Below are 25,579 nucleotides of genomic sequence, written 5' to 3'. Positions count from 1 at the left end.
TCTTGGAAGAGCTTCAAGAGCTGTGCTCTGTATGCGGTCAACCCTGTCAGTAAATTTTTCCATTGTTTCTCTCACCACTCGAGAGAATGGTGCCTTGGGGATGAGAAGATCTGTGCTTTTCTGATATTTCCTAATCTCTCGTAGCGCGACTATCCCTGGCCTCCATTTTCTCTTCTTCTTTGTAACCGGTGGAGGCGGTGGTGGTCTTTGATTCTCCCACGGTGGTCGTTCAGACCTGAACTTCTTTTTCTTTTGTGCACGCTCTTCCTCTTCTAGTTGGTCTCAAAACTTGCCCTCCATTCTTTTGCCACACGTCTTGACTGGACGTCTGGATGTTGTGGCTGCTTGTGGCTGTGCTTGGCTTGCCCTCCTTGCGTCCTCTTTGGGCTGCTGTCTCTTTTGCATTTCTTTCTCCCAAGCCGCCCTCACAAGAGCAAACTCTAGTTGGCAAACTCTTTGTCAATGGTATCTTTCATGGAGCGCAGTACTCTTGACTTTGCCACCACCATGGCGAGTGCCCTTAAAATACACGGCCTTTGCTTGGTAATGTGATTTCTCCATGCCTTGATTGCTCCAAAGTGCTAAAGAGCCATATCTATCAAGAAAGTATGGCCCATGTGCATACAATATATGCTGCATAGAAAATTACAAAAAGTCAACAAACAGTATGAAGAACATACTACAAGGACACAAGAAATATAACATTACCATGTAGTGAGTAATGTGTGTTTCTCCCCATGCCTCGACCATTTCTTCTGTAAATCTACAAGTGGCTTGTTTAAGTGCCTCAGTACCATGGTCATCTAAGTGAGGTCTCTCTAGAAGATCGACCATTTTATCACACATCTCCCATACACGTGCACATTTTAGGCCAAGCCTGGCATCATTTCCTTGATATGTTGTAACATCACATATCTTCTTCCAAATTTCAAAGTTAGTGTGGCTATGAGAACCCAAGTGGTTTAATAGCAAGCGTCTTGCCTTTGATCCACCCATACAAATTTTATTAGGGTTGTTTTGTGTAGGGTTTGATTTTCTGTCCTTTGTCAAGACCACTGCTCCCTGTAGTCCAATAGAGGAAAGTACACCCTCTAGTGTACGTATTGACTCTTCTCGTCGATCTTCGGGCTCCATGTTCCACATATAGTTTATGTGGAGCATCAATAGCTTATCCAAAATCCTGAGTCTTGCATGTAATGTGCACACATGCACTTGACATAGTGGAATGTCCAAGATTGGGTTCCAAGCATTGTCCTCCTGGTGGTCACGACTAGGTGACTTGCTCTGGTCACAACTTAATATGCCATTATGCCATACCTTTGATCCTTTCCTCTGTTCAGCATAAAAAATGATTGCTTTTTTTGCACCCACCTGTTTTTGACTTTTGCCTTTGCTAGGTTGTTTCCCTTTTACTCTTGAGTCTATTGCTGTCTTGGAATGACAACAGTAAACACATGAGAATATAGTATTTGCACCTGTTTTACAACCCAACATACACTTTAAGGTTTTTAGATCGCCACCCAAGTGCCATTCAACGTTAAAGCAGCCTATCCTGGGAACATCAAGCTTTTGACCATTGACCTGACAAGAGACGACATGTTCAATGCCAGACCGTTCAAAATACCACCTCAAGGTATCATGGTTCTCGTTTGGGAGGACCCATGTTGCTTGCCACCCAGATGTTCTTCTCTGATTGAATGCCGTAGTAGTCTTGCTTATGCCCTTGACCCCTATTATTGCTGTCTTGACTTGCATCCAACTCTTGGGTCTCTAAAGGATTTCCTCTAAGTGCTTGGCTCATCAAGGTTAAACTAACACGCTCCAGTCTTTGACCTTTAACCACTTGACATTCATCCAGCTTCAAGACAAACATGGCATTTCCACCTCTCTTCAAGTGTGAGGCCATAGTACTGAATCATTGCTTTTTGTAGCACTTCCATGTCAATGTAGACATTGTTATATGCATTGTATTCAAAGGGTTTGTTTGTTGGCATTGGCATAATATCCTCCACCCACTTGTACCCATTAAACATGGATGCAATATCACCATTAGCACACTTCTTTGCCATCTGTAAGCTATAAAGTGTTGGAAGCAAGGATTGTGTAACTCCCTGTGCTCGCAACCCTAAAGTGATTGACCTGTACATTGCTCTATAACCTTTCTGGCTAATACCTGCTGAGTAATATCAAGCGTCTCTTTGGGTGTGACAATTTCTTTGATTTCCTTCAAGAAATGTCGACAAAGGGTCTCCTACAGCTTATCATTACCAGAACCTGTTATCATTTCCATGATATCCTTCTCCTAAAGGACATGCTGAAGAAGGGAGACATTAACATTGTCCTCAGCGTTGTTACATCCTAGTATAGCTGTTGCACATGCGCTACAATCGCAAGAGTCACCCATGAGAGATGCTTTATTCATTAATTGCTTCTCAAAGTTGCTATAATTCCTACAAAAAATTTTACCTGGTTGTTTGAATATGCCTCTTACATGCGCTTGCTGTCTTAGAAAGTAACCCAACAGCTTTACGTTTTCTTTGCCTTGCATGATATCCAATGGGAAGATGAGTGAAATGGTGAGCACGACGTTGAAGATTATGAGTGGAGTGTTGAAGACGAACATAATTATCGGTAAATTGATTTATTGTGCACACACAATCCGCTAAATTATTCTTCTGCACCTCAAGCTCCTCTGAGAGCTCTTTAATCCTCTGCATCAAACTATTGATCTGCTTAGTCGACGCCGCTTGAAGCTGGTCGAAGGCAAATTGTGTTTTCCTCTTTCCAGCTGCCTCATCTAGCCACGGCCCACAACATGTGTAATCTCCTACAATAGCCAAGAAGCCCATTGAAACCATCACCAACAAACTTCAAAAAACTTGTAATGCTTTTGAATGGTGGAGGGGCACCAGATATTGGATCTGGTGGATAGAGATTTCCATCAATCCAAAGATCAATGGCCTTTGCTCCTTGCATTCGAAGCTGATCGTATGAAATATTGGGTGTAGCATGCCTACTGCGTAGGGTTGCGTATTTTGTCTCCAAATCAACCTGAAGGAAGATCTTAGAAGGCTTATTGGTGATGTCTTGTAGTGCCATCTACAAGAAAGTAGGCTTGTAAGCTTGGGTTGAATAGGAGTGGAAGGAGCAGGATATGGAATCAAAAAATAATGGGAAGAATGGAGATGAGGGTTGCTTCTCTAGAGCTGCATTGTGGATAGAGAAAGAAGCTGCAAAGGGAGCCAAAGAAACATAGAGAGGGTTGGCAATGGTGAGAAGGAAATGCAAAGGCGACAATGCATCATGGGAAGCTTCTTTAGTGCAAGCTATGGCTGCTAAGCAATATAGAGAGAGAATACATCCTGAAAAGGTTCTTCTGTGCAAGTCATGGCTACTACTGTGGGTTTGGAGAGAGGACCAAGTATTGTAGAGAGAATGCTCCTGGTAAGCTTCTTCCTTGCAAGCCATGACTACTACTGTGGGTTTGGAGAGAGAAGGCTCATTTAGGAGTACAGATCTGCTAGCTATGGAGAGAGGACCAAGTATTGTAGAGAGAATGCTCATGGTAAGCTTCTTCCTTGCAAGCCATGGCTACTACTATGGGTTTGGAGAGAGAAGGCTCAATTAGGAGTACAGATCTGCTAGCTATGGCTTTTGGAGTAGAGAAAGATGCTTTTTTCCATGGAGAAGGAGTGCAGGACATTTTAGAGAGAGGATGTAGAGAGAGAAAGAGATCTGGTACACACACAAAAAAGGGGAGAAGAAAGTGACGAATTTTCGGAATGTTTGGAGTTCGAAAAGGTAGAGAGGCTATGATAACTGACTGACAGCCCAAAAGTAAGCATTAAAGTCACCTAGGTGGCCAGATCTAAGAATATCTCCTTTTTTTCATTTTTCTTATTTTTTGTGAAAAATCAAATATATGCTTTTAGGACTAGGCCTCTAGGCTTGGTCAAAGATGGATTAGCATTTTAAGCATTTCACTAAACATCCAAATTAAAGGGCCCAAGAAGACTCCATTGAGTTCCTAATGGATCAGTAAGGGCCTTGTGATTTTTGACAGCCCTGTTTGACTCCTCAATTAAATACCCTGCCCTTTGCAGATCCCTTGACAATTCTTCTGTATTCACCACTGCATCCAGCTTCAGGGTTTTGCTTCTGATTTGTGGGGGTTCATCATCTGACATCTCTGAAGTTCTTACTCCTAACATATGGCCTGATTTTTTGAGATGAAGTTTCCCCCATACACATACTCCAAATTCTTCATGGTCTGGAAAATAATTGCTAGCATGGGACCTAGCCTAGATGCCTTGTCCACCTTCCTTTTTTCCTTTTCCTGGATTTCAGACATAATATTTTGATGGACTATATGGGCCCAAGACACAGTCTTGCCCCTCTCTGTAGTGTGCAGACAAGCAAAGTTCTTGTCTGACATATATTCTGACTTTATCAATAACAACACATTTTCTAAAAACCATTCCATTTGCATCCTTCTTTCTGGGCCTCTTGCCTTCTTAACAACATAGTATTTCTTTGATGTTTCAGGCGTACCAAATTCTTTTTCCAAAGCTTTCAGGGATGCCTTGTCAAACCTCACAGCTCCCCCTCCATGGATAGCTTAAATATATAGGAAACTAATTCTACTAACAAAAATACATTGGGTGAGACAAAACCATCACTGTTTTGCAAAAATTCAAACTGTTGCTTAGCCTGCTCATTTCCCATCCACTAATCCCAGGGCAATAATGCAATATCCAACAGGCCGACAACCTGTAACCATGCTCTGTGTTTGGATTGAGTCACATCTAATGTTACCTTTGAGTCGATGAAAGTTGTTGATGTATCAAGCTTGTTGGAGATCTCTTCGACGAGAACGTCATCATCTTGAGAAACTGCATAAGAACTGTCGCATCCCTTGTAGTAGAGGCACACCAACTCTTCGAATCACCATCTCCCACCCACCACCTCTCCCAGCCCAACCCAACTCCCTCCACCACCAACCTTGCTCCTCGCTTTCTCTCTCTATCTATTACCATCTTCTCTTCCTCTCCTCTCTCTCTCGCTCTCTCTCTCTCTCCAACCATCTCACATCTCTCCGTTGCTTCTCGCTCTCCCCTTTGTCTCTCCTCTCTCTCTCTCTCTCTCTCTCTCTCCCTCCCTCCCTCTCCCTCCAACCATCTCACATCTCTCTGTTGCTTCTCTCTCTCTCTCTCTCTCTCTCTCTCTCTCTCTCTCTCTCTCTATATATATATATATATATATATATATATATATATATATATATATATATCTTTGCTCAGACTCTCTCTCTCTCTCTCTCTCCCTTGTCTCTCTTCTCTCTTGTCTCACTCCCCCCCCTCTCTCTCTCTCTCCAACCATCTCACATCTCTCCGTTGCTTCTCTCTCTCTCCCCTCTCCCCCCCTCTCTCTCTATTCATATATCTTTCTCTTTCCTCACTCTCTCTATCTACCCCCTCTCTCTCTATTCATATATCTTTATCTTTCCTCACTCTCTCTCTCTCTCTCTCTCTCTCTCTCTCTCTCTATCCTTCTCTTCTCTCACTCTCTCTATCCTCCCTCTCTCTCTCTCTCTCTCTCTCTCTCTCTCTCTCTCTCTATCCTTCTCTTTGCTCACTCTCTGTATCCTCCTTTCTCTCTATCCTTCTCTTTTCTCACTCTCTCTATCCTCTCTCTCTCTCTCTCTCTCTCTCTCTCTCTCTCTCTCTCTCTCTCTATCCTTCTCTTTGCTCTCTCTCGCTCTCTCTCTCTCTCTCTCTCCAAGTATCTCACATTTCTCCATTGCTTCTCTCTTTCTCTCTCTCCCTTGTCTCTCCTCTCTCTTATATCACTCCCCCCCCCTCTCTCTCTCTCTCTCTCTCTCTCTCTCTCTCTCTTTATCTTTCTCTTTGCTCCCTCTCTCTATCCTTCTCTTTGCTCTCTCTCTCTTTGTCTCTCTCTCTCTCTCTCTCTCTCTCCTTCTCTTTGCTCACTCTCTCTATCCTCCCCCCCCCTCTCTCTCTCTCTATCCTTCTCTTTGCTCACACACACACACACTCTCTCTATGTCTATCCTTCTCTTCTCTCTTTTCTCTCTCTCTCTCTCTCTCTCTCTCTCTCTCTCTCTCTACCCTTTTCTTTGCTCACTCTCTCTTTCCTCTCTCCTCCCTGTCTCCTTGTGACACTTAACCCTCTTTCCTCATCTATTGTTATATGCACATTATGTGTGCATATACTAGGAGGTTAACCCACATTAGGCTTGTGAGCATGGGAGCATGGGAACAAGCTCTAGTGGAGCATGGGTTAGGACTAACCTTAAGGGTTAAGGTTAGGGTCAGGCATTCAAGGGTCACACATGGAAAATGGAGAGTCAAGAGTCACTTGAGGGCCCTCGTATATAATAGGGACATGGGGCACACTCAAGGGAGGCTGAGGCTAGGTTGTTATGATATGATGTTCTCTTGTATAGAGGATTATATCTACTTACCTACCATTTCACACTATAGCTACATGCTATTGGTGGATTGGAAATATGCCTCTTGATGGTATGGGACATCAAGGTAAAGATATGATGTACTTCATTATAATTCATGTGTGCATCCCTTGGACGGATGGATGAGTTTATGCCTGATTTATGCATGTTTATGCGTAACAATTATCTAGAGAGATCTTAGGGTTTTAACAGTGGTATCAGAGCAATCTCTAGTTAATTATTGTTATTTTTTCTTTCTTATTAATAATTTTTTACTTTTTTTTGAGGTAAATTTTAATATTTACTAAATAAAAATATTATTTTGTTGATTTGTGTTGATGATTTGCACATGGATCATTGATATGGCAGTTGGAAAGCGTGTTTCTTCTATTCAATGGACGAATCGATGTTGCGAGGGAATTTAGCTATTTTTTTTCTATTTTTTATGGTTTCGAATAAACATTAATGGAAATTTTTACCAAAATACCGCATATTTTATTACGGATATTTTTTGGTGGAATGGATTCCCTAAATTTCTATAATTTTTAATTTTTTTTTCTAAATTTTTAGAAAATAAGTCGATGTGAAGATGGTGTAATCGCTTCTTCTGAGATTGTGACTCACTAGTATCGGCCATTTTTTGTGCTTCTGAGGTTGCAAAGTTTGCTTTTCAATCTCATAGTCTTTTTGTAACATGAATCGTGGAAGTGTGGCGGTATCCATGCAATCATTAAGTTCAGTGATGGATTCTTTATGAGAGGCCTACACATGTCGTCAAAAGAGATGCGGAATCTTCAGGAAACAAAAAAAAACTAAGGAGATATTTAATGCAAAATCGTGTTAGTTAGACAAAAGATTATCTTATTCCTTTCTGAACTGACAGTTCGGTAGTCCTTACTGACAGTTCTGAGCCACGTTTCCATATTTTATTATTTTTGAGGTCTTTTAGGAGAGAAATAAATCGAAAAAATAGTGAATTTCTTACAGGGCCCCAAAATGAGCTCCCTTTTTCCCTAATGTTGCCGTATTTTTAGACTTCTTAGCCGCTTTATTCCTAGGAGTAGAATTACAGCACCATTATCAGTGATGAATCGTGTATATCATAGCATGTCTCCATCGCAGTATCGCCTTTTTATGCGTACGCGATTGAGGCGAGTGACTTTTGGAGCCGAGACGCTCTATATTTATATCAAAAACTTTTGATAATAAATGATGTTTTGCAAAAGATTTCAAATTGATTTCGTGGTTGTGAATATTAGTTAATAAAATTATCAGAGTGAATCTTGTTTTTAAGAATTGTGATGGAATATTTATTTGTTTAAGAAATAAATATCAAAAATCAAATAGTCATAAATCTGTTGACAAAGTTAAGTTGACAAAAATATTGTTTTGTCAGAATCATGGGGCGTGCGGCCTATTCTATGCAGCCGGATCCTCTTAGATGTGATGAAGAGTTAGATCTGGACGTTCGTAAAGCCCTGCACCAATCCCAACCTAGTCCCTTCAACAAGGGTGAAGGGGAATGGAAACAGTGAAAAAATAGATCGAGGCAATGGAAGAGTATTTTGATGTAACCGGTTATAATGAGAGGGGAAAGATGGCTCTCGCCAGATTGAAAATTGTGGAAACAGCCCAGGAGTGCACGGAGGAACCATTGCGAGACCAACCGTCTCGACCAAAATACCCAGACTCGGTCAGATCTGAAAGCTTACCTCAGGAAGAGGTTCTGTTCTCCGAGCATCCTGGAAACTAAAATGAATGAGTTCTTGGAATTAAAGCAAGATATCCAAACAATTGAAGAATACCATCAGGCATTTGCCCTTCTCCTCAAATATTCTCCACTTTTAGATAAAGAGCAGCTGATGGCCATATTCATTCGAGGGATGAACAAGCCATTGGATACTTTAGTGAAAAATGCCAAACCAATCTCAATGGCAGAAGCTGTCAAAATGGCATAGGACTTTGCCAAAGCATTTGTTGTTAAGGTCCCACTAAAGCCTGTACCCTCAAACTTTAAAAGGTTCCAAACCCCGGGAAGTGCTTCAAACTTTCCACCCCCAAAGAGGCAGCAAGGCCCTAATCAGAATCAAGATGCTGGGAGATTCAAAAGTGAAGGAAGACCCTCCCCTTAGAACACTTTCTCAGAAGCCCCACCTTTTTCAAGGATTCAAAGGGATGAGCTTAGAAGTGATGAGAACAGGTGTTTTGGGTGTCAGGGTTTCGGTCACCAGCTTAAAGACTACCCGACTCTTGCCATGTCAAGAGCATAGGGAAGTCAAGGACCCAAAGTGTAGAGACCAACCCCTTCATATCAGTCAAATCAGGGTCCAGTCTCGCCAAAATCAGGGCAATCCCAGGAGGACTCTAGCTCAACCATCTGCCTCTTTTCAATCTGATCTCAGAACTCCCTCCCAAAACTCGGGTAACCAAAGAGAAAGAGTTCCACCCCAATCTGCTGTAAGATTCCTCCCCAGCCTCTCAAAATGTCCAGCATCTTCCCCTGTAATCAATCCCTCTTCAGAAATATAAAAGACTTGTTTCTAACTGTTTTAACCTAGAGAGAGAAAATATTCTAGAGAGAGATTATTTAGATTTTTAATATTTTTGGATAGAAAATTATCTCATCTTAATAAAATAAGTTCCCCTGAAACAAAAATTCAAAAAGAACTTTCCAATGTGCAATTGGAATTAATTGGAAATGGGTATAAAGGACCTTAGCCTAAGGGTCTAGATTTTCAGAAATTTTTGGATTATGGTCCAATTAAGGTTCCTATGGGCCAATAGCATCAATCCATGTGTAGGGAGGAGATAAATCCAATTTTGTAAAAGAAGATACCCAAAAATGAGTAAATGCTCACATAAGATGAAGAGTTGAAAATGTACAAGGTTTATTAGTAAAAAACTATGAGCAATATTAAAAATATGAGATATTTTGGGTATCCAAAAATGAGTAAATGCTCACATAAGATGAAGAGTTGAAAATGTACAAGGTTTATTAGTAAAAAACTATGAGCAATATTAAAAATATGAGATATTTTGGGTATAATGATTTCATATTGACACTATGTAAGGAAGGGGAGTTCTTTAAAGGAGGTGCATATTTCACATAAGATGAAGAGTTGAAAATGTACAAGGTTTATTAGTAAAAAACTATGAGCAATATTAAAAATATGAGATATTTTGGGTATAATGATTCTATTTTGACACATATGTAAGGAAGGGGATTGCTTTAAAGGAGGTGCATATTTCACATGCTTGAATGAGTTTTAAACTCATAAAAATTGAGATATTTCATCTCTCCTATCTCCTCATTCAAGTCTAGTTCCAAAAAGTTAGCTTAACTGACCTAAAAATGGTCAAAAATTGACCAAACTGATTTGGAAAATTCTAGAATCAGTTTGTTTGGTTAGGAGCTCAATTTTTCCTATAAATAGAAGCCTACCCCTTGTTGAAAAATATATAGTGTTTATGCATCATTACTATACTCCACCTAAGTCAAGAACTGTGAATTCATTAATAATTCACTAGTTTTTGGAGCTTCCCTCTTTCTTCAATCCCCATTGGTGGCTCCATCAACATACTTAACCAATTGATTGGTTGGGGGCCTCTACCGTGAACAAAGAATCAAGCAATTTGTAAGGTAATTAGTGAATATTGATCTTTTCTATAATTTCTCAATGTTTCTCTCTTCTCAACCCCTCTCAAGCTTGAGAAGCTTAATTAGTATGGTTTTTTTTAAATGCTATTGAAGTTAATTGGTGAATAGTAGTGAAGAGTTACATAATTTTTAAATGCTATTAAAGTTAATTGGTGAATAGTAGTGAAGAGTTACATAAAGAATTACATAAATTTCTATTTATGTTTAAATTCTAATGGTTTTTATGTAATTTCTCTCTCTCACTCAAGAAATGGTCATACTCATGACCCATTCTCAATCCAAATGAAGCTTTTCATAAAGCTTTTCCTTAACCCAAGATTAAGCTATGCTTGAGGCCAAATTAATGGCTTTTTTCTATGCTTTTAGCTTTTGTATATTGATGATTATAAAATGGAAAAGAAGAGAGTTCGATATAGAAACTGTATTTTGTGAACTGTTTGTAAATGACTGTTTTATGTCAAGAATGCTGGGGAAGCATTTTGACCGTCTTGTGAATTAAGGTCATGGAGACCTAACTAATAAAGTTGCAACTGCTGACAGAGAGTCAATGGAGGACGTCTCGCGTAGCAAGGTCGGCCGAGGTCTTGACCAGCCTCAGTTTGATTCAAATGGTGAGCTTCCGGTACGGTGGATTAGGGACCAAGGAAGCGGCCTATGAGTGAAGCGCTAGGTCACCTGCGAAGGATCCTAGAGGGTGCTGACCATACGGTGCTCGGGCTCTGGGTTGCCGAAGATACCCACACGTGCATCGTGGAAGATATTGGAACAAGGAGTGAGAGTTGCTTTCTGAAACCGGGCATGGATCTGGTTGATTGACCTTGCTGGTCTTCAATGGATGAGTCCATGGCTCTTTTTATGGATCTGTTGGTTGATCTTGCTGATCTTCAACGAGAGTCCATCTTGATTTTTATAAGTGATTATATTGCCGAGTATTATGGGCTAGGAACTATTGAAAAGGCCCCTGAGTGGACAGGTGGTGAGCGTTCTAGTTGCCAGTGATGCCATAGATACTCTGATGAAGGAATGATGGGAAATTATGAATCAACCGGATAAATTGGAAGATTGTGATCAGTGGTACTATGGTTTCATTAAAGGATTGTTTTAAAGTTAGTTGATGCTAAGAAAAAGGCAATTTCATATTGGGTGTGTAAGTGGTGTGGCTAGTTTTATGTTTGCATGAACTTCCGGCTAGGGGGCCTTGGAACTCTTTTCCTTGGTACCCGGGACAAAACCTAACCAAATTCCAAATTGGATCCCATCACTACAGTGGTTGGGCGGTTGGCTAACCCATGGGATTGGGTTAGCCAACCCAATCCCATGGATGGGGTTAGGCTGGACTGATGGATCCATAAATCGAGACTCAACTTTTGTTATTACGATAGATAAAGTAAATCCCGAACAGTAATTGTTCTATGGATAGGAATCAACGGCTGTGCCTCTTGAATGGGGAAAAAAGCGTTGATCCCAATGATCCAAGTGCAAGTTTCTTCCTTGATCCGACCAAATATCTTATAGATGCAATTGGATCAGTTTGATCAGAAATGATCTTGACTACGTTAGAGTAAAAAGTTATCTCGGTGGAATCGCTCGTGCTTTCCGGTAAAGGAAGTTTTTCCGGGTTCGGTTTTGGAACAACCGACGGATTAGTCTCTTATCCGGATATCCGTGGGTGAGGCCGCGAGTGTGAGACCCCTGTCCCGCGCGAGAAGTGCTACTTCCGCTGCTAGTACCCCGAATCCGTTGCTCAGTGGGAACAGGGATCTTACAGTTGGTATCAGAGCAAGTTTTGAAAGCTAGTAAAGATAATTAAATTCTTATCTCAAATTGGTAATAAGAATTCAGAAAGAGCATTTTCATAATGTATTTTCATTCCGTAAGCTTCTTTAATGAAGAAATTTTAATCAAAGAAATGATTTTTATAGATGGAAGTTCCCCATTTATCTAGTATTCCCGACCTCACCCAGTCTCAAGATATGATTGCATTTGCCTTCGAGCATCTCATCTCTTCCGCTTCGACACGAACAAGCCGAGCAAGACTCGCACGCCATTTCGAGGAATTATATTTTCCTAACCTAGTGGAGAGACAACAGCATAAGTGGTTTGCAGGACTATATATCCACGCCTCCATTAGGACCTCAATGGAGTCTTCTTGGGCCCTTTTATTTGGCAGTTTAAGGGAGTCAAACCTTTTCTCTTAAGAAGAAACGTTTTCTAATTAGAAGCTTCAAAACAGCTACTTTATTCAAATTTGAATTTTGGGGGGAAAATGGAATTTAAAATCTAGCGGATAAAACCATATCATGTAACATATCTATGAAAATCTCTTGATGTAGATCACGGATCTATAATCTCCGCTCATATCGGAGCTTGTATGTAGAAGTTATGGAGGTCCGAAAATTGTAAAATTGCCCTCCCCCCTTTTTGGCGAGAAAAGTGTACCCTTTGACCACTCTTACACCTCTCTTATAAACCCAACATTTCAGTACACATGGCAACCCCCCATTTGGCTATTCCTTAATCACCTTGATTAGGCTTGGGCAAATTAAAGGGCCCAAGAAGACCCCATTCACTTCCTAATGTTACAACCGGCGTGCAATGCTGAGGCAGAACCTCTCATTGGCCATGATTTTGATAAAGCTGAAAATGACGCGTGGTGTCATTCTATATCTTTCAACGCCTCAAAATTTCAGACTTGCTTGCCGAGTTTATAGACTCCTTAGTCGATTTATCCCTAAGGAGAAAATAATAGTTCCCTTCGCAGTTAGAGAACTTATGTAACAGGGCATGACTATGGCCCAGTATGGTCCTCTTATATGTCTTCCGAGGAGATTTTGAACTCAGAGCCGAGTTGCTCTATGTACATATTGCAACTTTTATATAAATAAAGAAACATTTTCCGGTTAAAAAATTCCTATTGAATAAATGATTGTTTATGGCGAACGATCTGCTGCTGATAAAGAAAAAAAATCTGTTATCGGACATATGTCATAGATCTCCATTAAGATCTTGTCTTGTATAAGAAATTGTTTTCCGAACTCTTAAGTCTTAGGATCTCGTGAATAATATCAAAATAAAAATTTAATAATATATAAATTTTGGCAGAATCATGAGACGAGAAAACCGTGGTCGTCAGCCAGACCCTGTCTCTGAAGATGACGAGCTTGACCTTGATGTTCGCAAGGCTCTTCATAGGTCTCAGCCAGGACCCTTCAAAGGAGAAGGAGAGAACCTGGGTGAGGCTGTGGAGAAATGGGTGGAAGCCTTGGAAGAGTATTTTGACGTCACAGGATACAATCATCAGAGCAATTGGCAAATAAAGATCAACTGAGAAACCAAATATGTCAAAAATTTATCAAGAAACACAAAAAGGTTGTAATTGTGTGATATAATTCATACAATTTGATATTCAAACTGAAAAATTCGTAATTTAGTAATTGGGTTTTCAGATGGAAGTACCGCAATTGTATAGAACCCTGACTTGCTTGAGGCCTAGACATGATGGTATCTATCTTATAGTTCCAAGTATCATGACTACCCGTATATACCGAGAGTATAACTGCAGCTCTTTACTGACAGTATATACGAGTAAATCTAAGACTTGAAATTATAAGCATTAATGCTATCCAGATGATGATTTTGAATGTGATTGATATGATTTTTAATTATATTTGAGAATTGATGAATTGATTTGGATTCTTATTGAAAAATGATGATTTTTGAAATTTAGTTGATATATTATAACCTGAGCGAAACCACAATGAGGATGAATGGGACGAGTCCCTGTGATGATAATGATTTCAGCAAATCACTATGAGATTAGTGGATTGTGCTATCAAATTGCTACTGTTAACACTTGACCGTTAGATCAAGTTAAGGGATGACAAATTGAGAACTTACTTGACTGAAATTCCCGTGGAGGAATGTTCATCCAGAAGGAAGTTTTTCGGTCTAATGGACCATTATCATGTTAAAGATATGAATGATATGATCTGAATGAATTGTTATTTAATGATGATTTCTAAGGGATATTTATCCCAGTATTCTGTTGGGTTGACCAGAATATAAGGAACCCCAGAATAAAATTGGATCTTAAGAAAAAGAGTTGTCCTCTACCTTGCGAGATGAGGACATCTCGCACTTTTTTAAGTGGGGTAGAATGTAAGATTCCTCCCCAGCCTTCGAGGTATACAAAAGTAAGAATCTCCCTTTTTGATCTTATAATTATTCCCTCTCTAAAATAAAAGAAAGATTCTGTTTAAAAAAAGGAAGACCCTCTCCCTAGAATACTTCTCAGGAGTCACGCCTGTTTTAAGGATTCAGAACAATGAGTTCAAAAGTGAAAATCGGTGTTTTGGATACCAAGGTTTTGGTCTTCATTCGAGTACGGCCCAAAAGAAGTTCTTTACCTCTTGAGGAGTATAAGAAGTTATCCCCAGATATTGTGGACCTTATCTGAATTCAAAGAAAGTAGGTGACTTAGCCTACGAGCTTCTTTTATCTCCTCATCTCAAAGTTCTTAATGCCTTCTATAGAAAAATGTGCCAAACCCAAATCATGGAAAGACGGTAAAACTTCAGTGGCAAGTTACCGTTGGCTTCTAAGTTATGCTAGCTCCTTCCTTTATATAAGTCGTAACTTTTACTTGTCTCTCACAGTAATCTTACTCCCATCGATCTCCTTTCTTTCTTAATCTCCTTCATGGCTTGGCAAAACAGGAACTAGTTTTATCCATAATGATTTCTCACCTTCAAGACGCAAGCGAGTCTGTGAAGAAAGATTTTATAGAACAGTATGAGCGCTCACTTTTTCCTCACCTAGGAACTTCTGTAGCGCAGACCAAATGGCGGACCTATCAAGACATAACTAGGGTAACACCCTGGGGTCAGCAGCACTTTCGTAACAATGTCCGCTTGGCCATGGTTATTGAAGCTTTGGGTTTGGGTCCCCGATACTACTGCGTCATGAGATCAAGGCATCTTGGGTTTTCTGAGCGGGTCTTCTTACTGGCGTGTTTTCTTCCTCATCAGAAGATATGCCTTTACCCCGTTTTTGGCTTGCCTCTTAGAGGTCCTTTTGTTAGATCACCTCATACCACTGAGATAAGTGCGGCAATAACCAACAGAATTATTCCCATAGATGAGTTACCTTATACGTGCGCAGCTTATGAGTGCTGCTTTTGTGATCATATGATGGGCGGGCTTATGGAAGTGTAAAGAGTTCTTCTATCTTTACTGTATATGTTCCAAGAATGAATAAAGTTTAAATCTTGTTCTTATCTTGACCCTTACTCTCTTTGAGATTTTTTAATTGGTGGTTAATCTTAATTAAAAATTTTCTCTCAGTCTCTTACTTGTGCATCTTGCGAAATTACCCCCAGTTTGCGAGATGAGGGCATCTCGCATTTTTCAAGTGGGAGAGAATGTAAGATTCCTCCCCAGCCTCTCAAAATGTCCAGCATCTTCCCCTGTAATCAATCCCTCTTCAGAAATATAAAAGACTTGTTTCTAACTGTTTTAACCTAGAGAGAGAAAATATTCTAGAGAGAGAATATTCAGATTTTTAATATTTTTGGATAGAAAATTATCTCATCTTATTAAAATAAGTTCCCCTGAAACAGAAATTCAAAAAGAACTTTCCAATGTGCAATTGGAATTAATTGGAAATGGGTATAAAGGACCTTAGCCTAAGGGTCTAGATTTTCAAAAAATTTTGGATTATGGTCCAATTAAGGTTCCTATGGGCCAATAGCATCAGTCTATGTGTAGGGAGGAGATAAATCCAATTTTGTAAAAGAAGATACCCAAAAATGAGTAAATGCTCACATAAGATGAAGAGTTGAAAATGTACAAGGTTTATTAGTAAAAAACTATGAGCAATATTAAAAATATGAGATATTTTGGGTATCCAAAAATGAGTAAATGCTCACATAAGATGAAGAGTTGAAAATGTACAAGGTTTATTAGTAAAAAACTATGAGCAATATTAAAAATATGAGATATTTTGGGTATAATGATTTCATATTGACACTATGTAAGGAAGGGGAGTTCTTTAAAGGAGGTGCATATTTCACATAAGATGAAGAGTTGAAAATGTACAAGGTTTATTAGTAAAAAACTATGAGCAATATTAAAAATATGAGATATTTTGGGTATAATGATTCTATTTTGACACATATGTAAGGAAGGGGAGTTCTTTAAAGGAGGTGCATATTTCACATGCTTGAATGAGCTTTAAACTCATAAAAATTGAGATATTTCATCTCTCCTATCTCCTCATTCAAGTCTAGTTCCAAAAAGTTAGCTTAACTGACCTAAAAATGGTCAAAAATTGACCAAACTGATTTGGAAAATTCTAGAATCAGTTTGTTTGGTTAGGAGCTCAATTTTTCCTATAAATAGAAGCCTACCCCTTGTTGAAAAATATATAGTGTTTATGCATCGTTACTCTACTCCACCTAAGTCAAGAACTGTGAATTCATTAATAATTCACTAGTTTTTGGAGCTTCCCTCTTTCTTCAATCCCCATTGGTGGCTCCATCAACATACTTAACCAATTGATTGGTTGGGGACCTCTACCGTGAATAAAGAATCAAGCAATTTGTAAGGTAATTAGTGAATATTGATCTTTTCTATAATTTCTCAATGTTTCTCTCTTCTCAACCCCTCTCAAGCTTGAGAAGCTTAATTAGTATGGTTTTTTTTAAATGCTATTGAAGTTAATTGGTGAATAGTAGTGAAGAGTTACATAATTTTTAAATGCTATTAAAGTTAATTGGTGAATAGTAGTGAAGATTTACATAAAGAATTACATAAATTTCTATTTATGTTTAAATTCTAATGGTTTTTATGTAATTTCTCTCTCTCACTCAAGAAATGGTCATACTCATGACCCATTCTCAATCCAAATGAAGCTTTTAATAAAGCTTTTCCTTAACCCAAGATTAAGCTATGCTTGAGGCCAAATTAATGGCTTTTTTCTATGCTTTTAGTTTTTGTATATTGATGATTCAATCCATTATAGATTAATGATCCAATTAGAGATCATTTTAATTATTTTCTTAATGATAAGCTTTATCCCTTAGAAAAATTGAGATTTATCAGTCATAGTAGCGGAGCTATGGCAAAATTTTTATAAAAAATATGCATAAAATAATTTCATTCAAATCATAAAAAGAGGACTTCCTACCATATTCTAGGAATTATCATCCTAGATTAATTGAAAGAATTTCATTATAATCATGGAGAAATTGAATTTTAATATTATGCATAAAGGATAAGTTTTTATATCAAAAGTGTTATTTTTACCATTTTTATTTCATGCATAGAAGTATGCATAATGGATAAATTTTTATATCAAAAGTGTTATTTTTACCATTTTTATTTCATGCATAGAAGTATGCATAATGGATAATTTTTTATATCAAAAGATTTATTTTTACCATTTTTATTTTCATGCATAGAAGTATGCATAAAGGATAAATTTTTTTATTAAAAGTGTTATTTTTACCATTTTTATTTTCATGCATAGAAGTATGCATAATGGATAATTTTTTATATCAAAAATGTTATTTTAATAATTTTTTTTCATGCATAGAAGTATGCATAATGGATAAATTTTTATATCAAAAGTGTTTCTTTTATCATTTTTACTTTCATGCATAGAAGTATGCATAATGGATAAATTTTTATATCAAAAGTGTGATTTTTATCATTTTTATTTTCATGCATAGAAGTATGCATAAAGGATAAATTTTTATATCAAAAGTGTTACTTTTATCATTTTTATTTCATGCATAGAAGTATGCATAATGGATAAATTTTTATATCAAAAGTGTTACTTTTATTATATTGAATTTCATGCATAGAGGTATGCATAAAAGTTGATTATTTTATTATAAAAATGTGATTTTTATCATAATTGAATTTCATGCATAGAGGTATGCGTAAAAGTTGATTATTTTATTGTAAGAGTACTACTTTTATCATATTGGATTTCATGCATATAGGTATGCATAAAAGATATTCTTTTTATACTAAAAGTGTGATTTTCATCATAAATGGATTTTATGCATAACTTAGACGCATAAGAGAAATTCTTTTATTCTAAAAGTGTAATTCCTACCAAATTGAATTTATGCATAAGAAGATGCATAAAAGTTTGATTTTTAATTCAAAGTGTCATTCTCATCTAAATTGAATTTATGCATAGGAAGATGAATAAAAGAATAAGATTTCAATTCAAAAGCGTTATTCTCATCCAAATTGAATTTATGCATAGGAAGATGCATAAAAGATGGATTTTTAATTCAAAAATGTCAATTCTTATCCAAATTGAATTTATGCATAGGAAGATGCATAAAGATTGAATTTTAATTCAAAAGTGTCATTTTCATTTAAAATAAAATTATGCATAGGAAGATGCATAAAGGATTGATTTTTAATTCGAAAGTGTTAGTCTCCTTAAATGGAATTTATGCATAAATAAAAATGTAGAGAAATCTTATATCAAATATAAGAATTCTCTTGTATTCTATAAAAAGATATGAAATGTGATAAGACGTGATAAGAGGTGTATGAGATGTGATAATATGTGATAAGATGTGTATGGGAAGTGATAAGATGTGATAAGATGTGATAAGAGGTGTATGAGATGTGATAAGTTGTGTATGAGATGTGATAGGATATGATAAGATGTATATAGAATGTGTAGGGCGAGAATGGATGAAATATGGATGTATGGATGTAGATACGGATATGTATGTATGAATGTGAATGTGGATGTGGATGTGTATGTATGAATGTGAATGTGGATGTGGATGTGGATGTATGGATATAAATGTAGATGTGGATGTGGATGTATGGATGTAGATACGGATGTGGATGTATGTATGTGGAAGTGGATGTATGAATGAGGATGTGAAAATGGATGTATGCATGGATGTGTATGTAGAATAATGAATGTGAATGTGTATGGGAAATAATGTGTCGTCGATATGAGTGAATGGATGATGATGATTACATATGAATGGGATGTGGAATAAGTAATGTGGACTAAGGAGGATAAAATGGAAAAGAAGAGAGTTCGATATAGAAACTGTATTTTGTGAACTGTTTGTAAATGACTGTTTTATGTCAAGAATGCTGGGGAAGCATTTTGACCGTCTTGTGGATTAAGGTCATGGAGACCTAACTAATAAAGTTGCAACTGCTGACGGAGGGTCAATGGAGGACGTCTTGCATAGCAAGGTCGGCCGAGGTCTTGACCAGCCTCGGTTCGATTCAAATGGTGAGCTTCCGGTACGGTGGATTAGGGACCAAGGAAGCAGCCTATGAGTGAAGCGCTAGGTCACCTGCGAAGGATCCTAGAGGGTGCTGACCATACGGTGCTCGGGCTCTGGGTTGCCGAAGATACCCACACGTGCGTCGTGGAAGATATTGGAACAAGGAGTGAGAGTTGCTTTCTGAAACCGGGCATGGATCTGGTTGATTGACCTTGCTGGTCTTCAATGGATGAGTCCATGGCTCTTTTTATGGATCTGTTGGTTGATCTTGCTGATCTTCAACGAGAGTCCATCTTGATTTTTATAAGTGATTATATTGCCGAGTATTATGGGCTAGGAACTATTGAAAAGGCCCCTGAGTGGACAGGTGGTGAGCGTTCTAGTTGCCAATGATGCCATATATACTCTGATGAAGGAATGATGGGAAATTATGAATCAACCGGATAAATTGGAAGATTGTGATCAGTGGTACTATGGTTTCATTAAAGGATTGTTTTAAAGTTAGCTGATGCTAAGAAAAAGGCAATTTCATATTGGGTGTGTAAGTGGTGTGGCTAGTTTTATGTTTGCATGAACTTCCGGCTAGGGGGCCTTGGAACTCTTTTCCTTGGTACCCGGGACAAAACCTAACCAAATTCCAAATTGGATCCCATCACTACAGTGGTTGGGCGGTTGGCTAACCCATGGGATTGGATGGGGTTAGGCTGGACTGATGGATCCATAAATCGAGACTCAACTTTTGTTATTACGATAGATAAAGTAAATCCCGGACAGTAATTGTTCTATGGATAGGAATCAACGGCTGTGCCTCTTGAATGGGGAAAAAAGCGTTGATCCCAATGATCCAAGTGCAAGTTTCTTCCTTGATCCGACCAAATATCTTATAGATGCAATTGGATCAATTTGATCAGAAATGATCTTGACTACGTTAGAGTAAAAAGTTATCCTCGTGGAATCACCCGTGCTTTCCGGTAAAGGAAGTTTTTTCGGGTTTGGTTTTGGAACAACCGACGGATTAGTCTCTTATCCGGATATCCGTGGATGAGGCCCCGAGTGTGGGACCCCTGTCCCGCGCGAGAAGTGCTACTTCTGCTGCTAGTACCCCGAATCCGTTGCTCAGTGGGAACAGGGATCTTACATCTACAGCACAACAGCCAGAGCAGTTATGATAGCAGAAGTAGTGGAAGAGGAAAGAGGTCAGATTTATGCCGCAATTGAAAACCAAGGGCCAAATCGTCAATTCTCTGTCATCCATACTCCAGCTGGGTATAAGGGTAAGTCATTCAAGCTTTTGATTGATTCAGGCAGTACTCATTCATTTCTTTCCCCTAGATGCTTGCATAAGCTGGTCTTAGAACAGAAATCAGGGAAACCTATGCAAGTTGAATTGGCCAGTGGTGGGAAGATTCTTTTCACTCACCATGAGACAGATCGTATTTAGTTTAATCTAGGTGGGAATGTAACTAACTACCAGTTCAGAGTCTTACCTTTGGGAGTTTTGACGGAATCCTTGGAATGGATTGGCTCCACAAAAATAAAATTCACTGTCACAATGGAACCATTTCCTTCTGTGACCTTCATGGAAACAAAGTTTAAGGAACTAGAATTTCAGGATCCCTAGGTGTGCAATTAGTAAAAGCTTCTAAGTTACTGAAAGGACTTAGAAAGAAGTAGCTCATTTATGTTGTCAAAATGAGTCCGGTAGACACAAAGTTAAAGGCTAAAGAACCAGAATGGTTAAGTGAGTATTATGATTTATTCCCAGCAGAGCTAACTGCGATGCCTCCGATTCGGGAAGTGGATCATGAGATAGAATTGTTCCTTGTTATTGTAGGGGTACTTTACAAGAGGGGCATAGATCAAGTAATCAGGAGGTGTGTCCCTGAATTTGAACAAGCTGTGATTAAGGAGGCACATCACGGAATAGCAGGAGGATACTTCTCTGGTGAGATAACAGCGAGAGATATTTCAGGTAGGGCTATGGTGCCCACTGTGATTAAAGATGCCCATGAAGTCTCAAAACAATGTATCCAGTGTCAAAGAGATGCCCATGAATTCTCAAAACAATGTATCCGAGATGGCACGCCAACTTAAACAGACAGAATGCCTCATCAACTTGTATTACCCTTGGAACCATTTCAAAAATGGGGGATGGATTTTGTAGGACCATTTAAACCAGCTGCAAGGTTTATAGGAAATAGGTATGTCCTTGTTGCAGCTGATTATTGTACAAAATGGGTAGAGGTAGTAGCTTTGAGAGACAATAAAGCCTCTAGTGTGGCCAAGTTTTTGTATAAGAACATCATGACTAGGTATGGGTGCCCAATAGAACTAGTTTCAGATCAAGGGGGCCATTTCCTAAATAAGGTCATCAAGAAGCTGACCAGAGTTCTCACCTAATTATTCACAAAAAATCAACAGTGTATTATCCTCAAGCTAATGATCAAGCAGAGAGCTCTAACAAAATCTTGGTTAAGATCCTAAAAAAGATTGTGGACGAGAACAGGAAGGATTGGGACCAAAAGTTAGACTCTGCTTTATGGGCTTTTAGGACAGCATTCAAGGTCACAACAAGACTCACACCATTCAAGTTAGTTTATGGGTTGGAAGCAGTTGTACCAATGGAGTTCCTGGTCCCTCGTCTGAGAATTGCAGTAGCCCATAAGCTATCACCTAAGAAAACCTTGGAGACTAGAAAAATTGCTGGAGTTGGAACAGGAGAGAATTCAATCAGCTTATATTTTAGAGGTCATTCACAGCAGAGGAGACAAGCATGGGTTATTAGAAATATAAAGTTTAAGCTGTTCAAGGAAAGTGATTTAGTGATGTTCTATAATTCAAAGGTGGGACCACATCCAAGGAAGCTGAAACTTTGATATGTGGGCCCCTTCTTGATAAAACAAGTTATGGGACAAGGGACGTTCCTATTATCTGATTTATCAGGGAATCAGTTTGGTAAACATGTCAATGGGTTTTGACTAAAAAAGTATTTTTGGCCACACCCGACTGATAATGTTATAGCTATCCGACTCATCATAGCAGTCGGTCATGATCAACATGCATCTATAAAAAGGGACAGACAGGTGCAAATGGAGTCACTTGACATGAGTTGTTACACAAGCCAAGCTTATATTTGCCAACGTCTTGTTCGAAAAGACGCCCTCACATGTGGTCGGCGAGGAGAGATGTCCAGCATGCCGAGAAGCTTTGTGAGCCTAGAAGAAGAAATCGTTGAGGCATTCATGGACCTCTCCAAGCAAAAGGGAGCTGTAAGTTCCGCCCCCCCCCGATGTTGCGATTTCCAAAAGACAGAGAGGAGAGCCTCTCTCTCCTCTCTCCTTCTTCTTCAAGTCATCCTTCTCTCTCTACCCCTTCCTTCTCTATTAACTGAGAGGAAGATTAACTTTTAACTAACTATTACTTAATCATTAATAAAAATTAATTATGATTAAAATTTAATAAAACTGTGCTTATTAAGAGGCCTTCATATGTGCGAGAGAAGAAAATTTCAGAATTGAGAGGCGAAGAGGATCCCACGCACACGGGAGAGCATTCCATGCATCAATTGACTGTCCCACTCTGCATTTTAGCAGAAATTTGCCAAAAAATCGAAAGAATATCTGCGAAAAACTCGTAAAAATGTTAAAATATGCTCCAGTACAAAAAAGACGAAAGGATACGGTGCTGAATGCTCAACAACGGGAAAATATGAGAAGAAAAGGGCTTCAACATATTGACTTATGGTGCGATGGAAGCATATATCCAAAATGTCTAGTAAAAAACTCTACACCTCCATTTGTCAATCCAACCACACTGTTGAGGTTTGCAGGCGATGGACAAAATGGACTTCTTGGTTATATTTCAGTACAGTCTGCATTTGCAGAAACATATAAAACGATATACCTACAAGAAAAGGGGGCCAGGATTCAAGAGATAGCCATTCGTGCAAAATTGGAGCAGCAGTTGCAGAATGAAATTGAGGAGCATTCAAAGAGTAAAAAAGAGTTAACAAGAGCAAGAAGGAAGAGAATCGTGCTTGGAGACAAACAACGAAGCAAGAAGATTAAAAACATTGCAAATTTGAAGGCTGGGACTAGTGGATGCAAGCGAAGAATTCAGGAAGCAAGGCTAGTTTGTAATTTTTCATTTTTTATACTAAAAAATGCTCTCAAATGACTATATCTATTTTGTCCATTAACACAAAACAAGATTGGAAGTGTTGAATAATATAGGCATATTGTGTTGTTACTATAGGAAACTATTGGAGCCTGCAAAAGAAAATATGGATCCCAACCTTCTTCCAGTTAAACAAATGAAAGGATTGCTTTCTTGTGGTGTAGCAAAAGGTTTGATTGAAGAAAAAAAATACAAAACAATTAAATGCAATGTTGTAGAGGACTTTATATCCAATAATCAAGTTGATGGTACTACAATCCAAGAGGCTCTTGATGTTAGTGGAGTTAGCAGGAAGGGATATAGTTCGATTTTCCATGCGATATCCTCAACTTTGAGAGATCAAAGGATTAAACGAGTTTTACTGCCAAATCCAACAACCGTGTGGAGGATAAGAGGTCATTTGAATGAAAGTATAGATGAGTTTATTAGACAATATATCCATATTGAAGAAATATTTCATGGTGGTAAAGGAACCACTGTGTATGATCCTTGGAACAATATATTTGTAGATCTACAACAACTTCAAAGAAGAATGGTCGAGTTTTATGGAATAACATTTGAGGAGTGCAAAGGCATTTTGAAATTTGTTATCAAACTGGATGAGTGTGAGGTTGTAAAGGAAAAGAAAATGGAAAGGACTACTATTACATTGATGAATGGATCACTTGATACATCATTGACTGAAGCGAGTTCGAAGTATTTTAGTGTGCAGTCGGAGAAACACATATGGTGGTTAGGCTCGTTCCAGGTATGATCATTTTTTGTTTCGTACTTGATTTTAGTCAATGTTTTCAAATCTTTTATAGTAAGACTTTTGTTTTCTATAATCATAGGTGAAGACAGAAGACCATGAAACACTAGATTGGGTGTTTCACCACACCGAAATACCAAGAATAATTAAAAGACAAGTGCAAGGAGAGAATCTCCATGTTGCAGGAAAAGGTGATTTTCAAGTAGAGTGGCACATGGCAGGGGATCTTAAAACACTTAAGTGCATGTATAACGTTAGTAAAGGAGGTAACTCAAAGTCTCCTTGTCTTTACTGTAAAGAATCAGCTCAAGTAATGGATTCCAAATGGTGGAAGAGAGCACCTAATAGAGATAAAGTTGACCCTGACTTCAAGGCCATTCTTGACATTCCACTATGTAATGTTCACATATGCACATTGCATGCTCTATGTCGAATTATTGAGAAATTGGTATTTTTGTATATTGGATTTGCTTGGAAACTCCGTCCCGAAAAAAATAGAAAGGATGCTCTTCATGCATTGGAAAAAGTGTTATCCGATATAGGTCTGCATGGAGGTGATATTCATATCACAAAGGATTTCAAAAAGTCTACCAATGGCAAGGAGATACCAATCAAGCCCTCTATTGATGGTGTTAAGGCAAGAAGATTCTTGTCTCGACCCAAACACAGTAGTAAGCAAGTAAGGCAAGGTAGAAGAGTTTCAAGGATTAATTATGGATTGTGGAAGCAAGTCCATAATGCTGTGAAAGATCATGGATTGTGGAAGCAAGTCCATAATGCTGTGAAAGATCATGAGGCAGATGGGGAAGCACGAAATGTGAAGGCAGAGGTGTGGAGGTCTCTTGATCAACTCTTCATGTTCTGTGACAATGTAACATGGACAAAGAGTGATTACAAGAACTCTGAAGAGACAATTAAACATTTTGGAAAGTCAATGAAAGATGCGTGGACAGCCTGCAATATACATGGTAAAGTGATGTCTTCTTCTTTTACTTAAGTGTGATCTTTTTTTTTTTATAACTTACTATGCATTCTTATGTCTCTGTGAAAACAACATATCATCTACAACCACCTTCCCTATTTTGTCAAAAAGTATGGATGCCCAGCAATTTGGTCTACCCAAGGCATGGAGAAGTCTCACTACATGGCACGTAATGCATTTTTCAGACACACACAACACTATGGAGGGAGTCAAAAGGCAAATAGTCTGAAGGAAGTCTTTCAATGGTTTTACCAAGGCATTCTT

The sequence above is a fragment of the Cibotium barometz genome, chromosome 20 (assembly GCF_041138505.1).
Source record: "Cibotium barometz isolate CiBa-2024 chromosome 20, ASM4113850v1, whole genome shotgun sequence".
NCBI classification, from domain to species: Eukaryota; Viridiplantae; Streptophyta; class Polypodiopsida; order Cyatheales; family Cibotiaceae; genus Cibotium; species Cibotium barometz.
Note: the sequence above shows the minus strand (reverse complement) of the source record.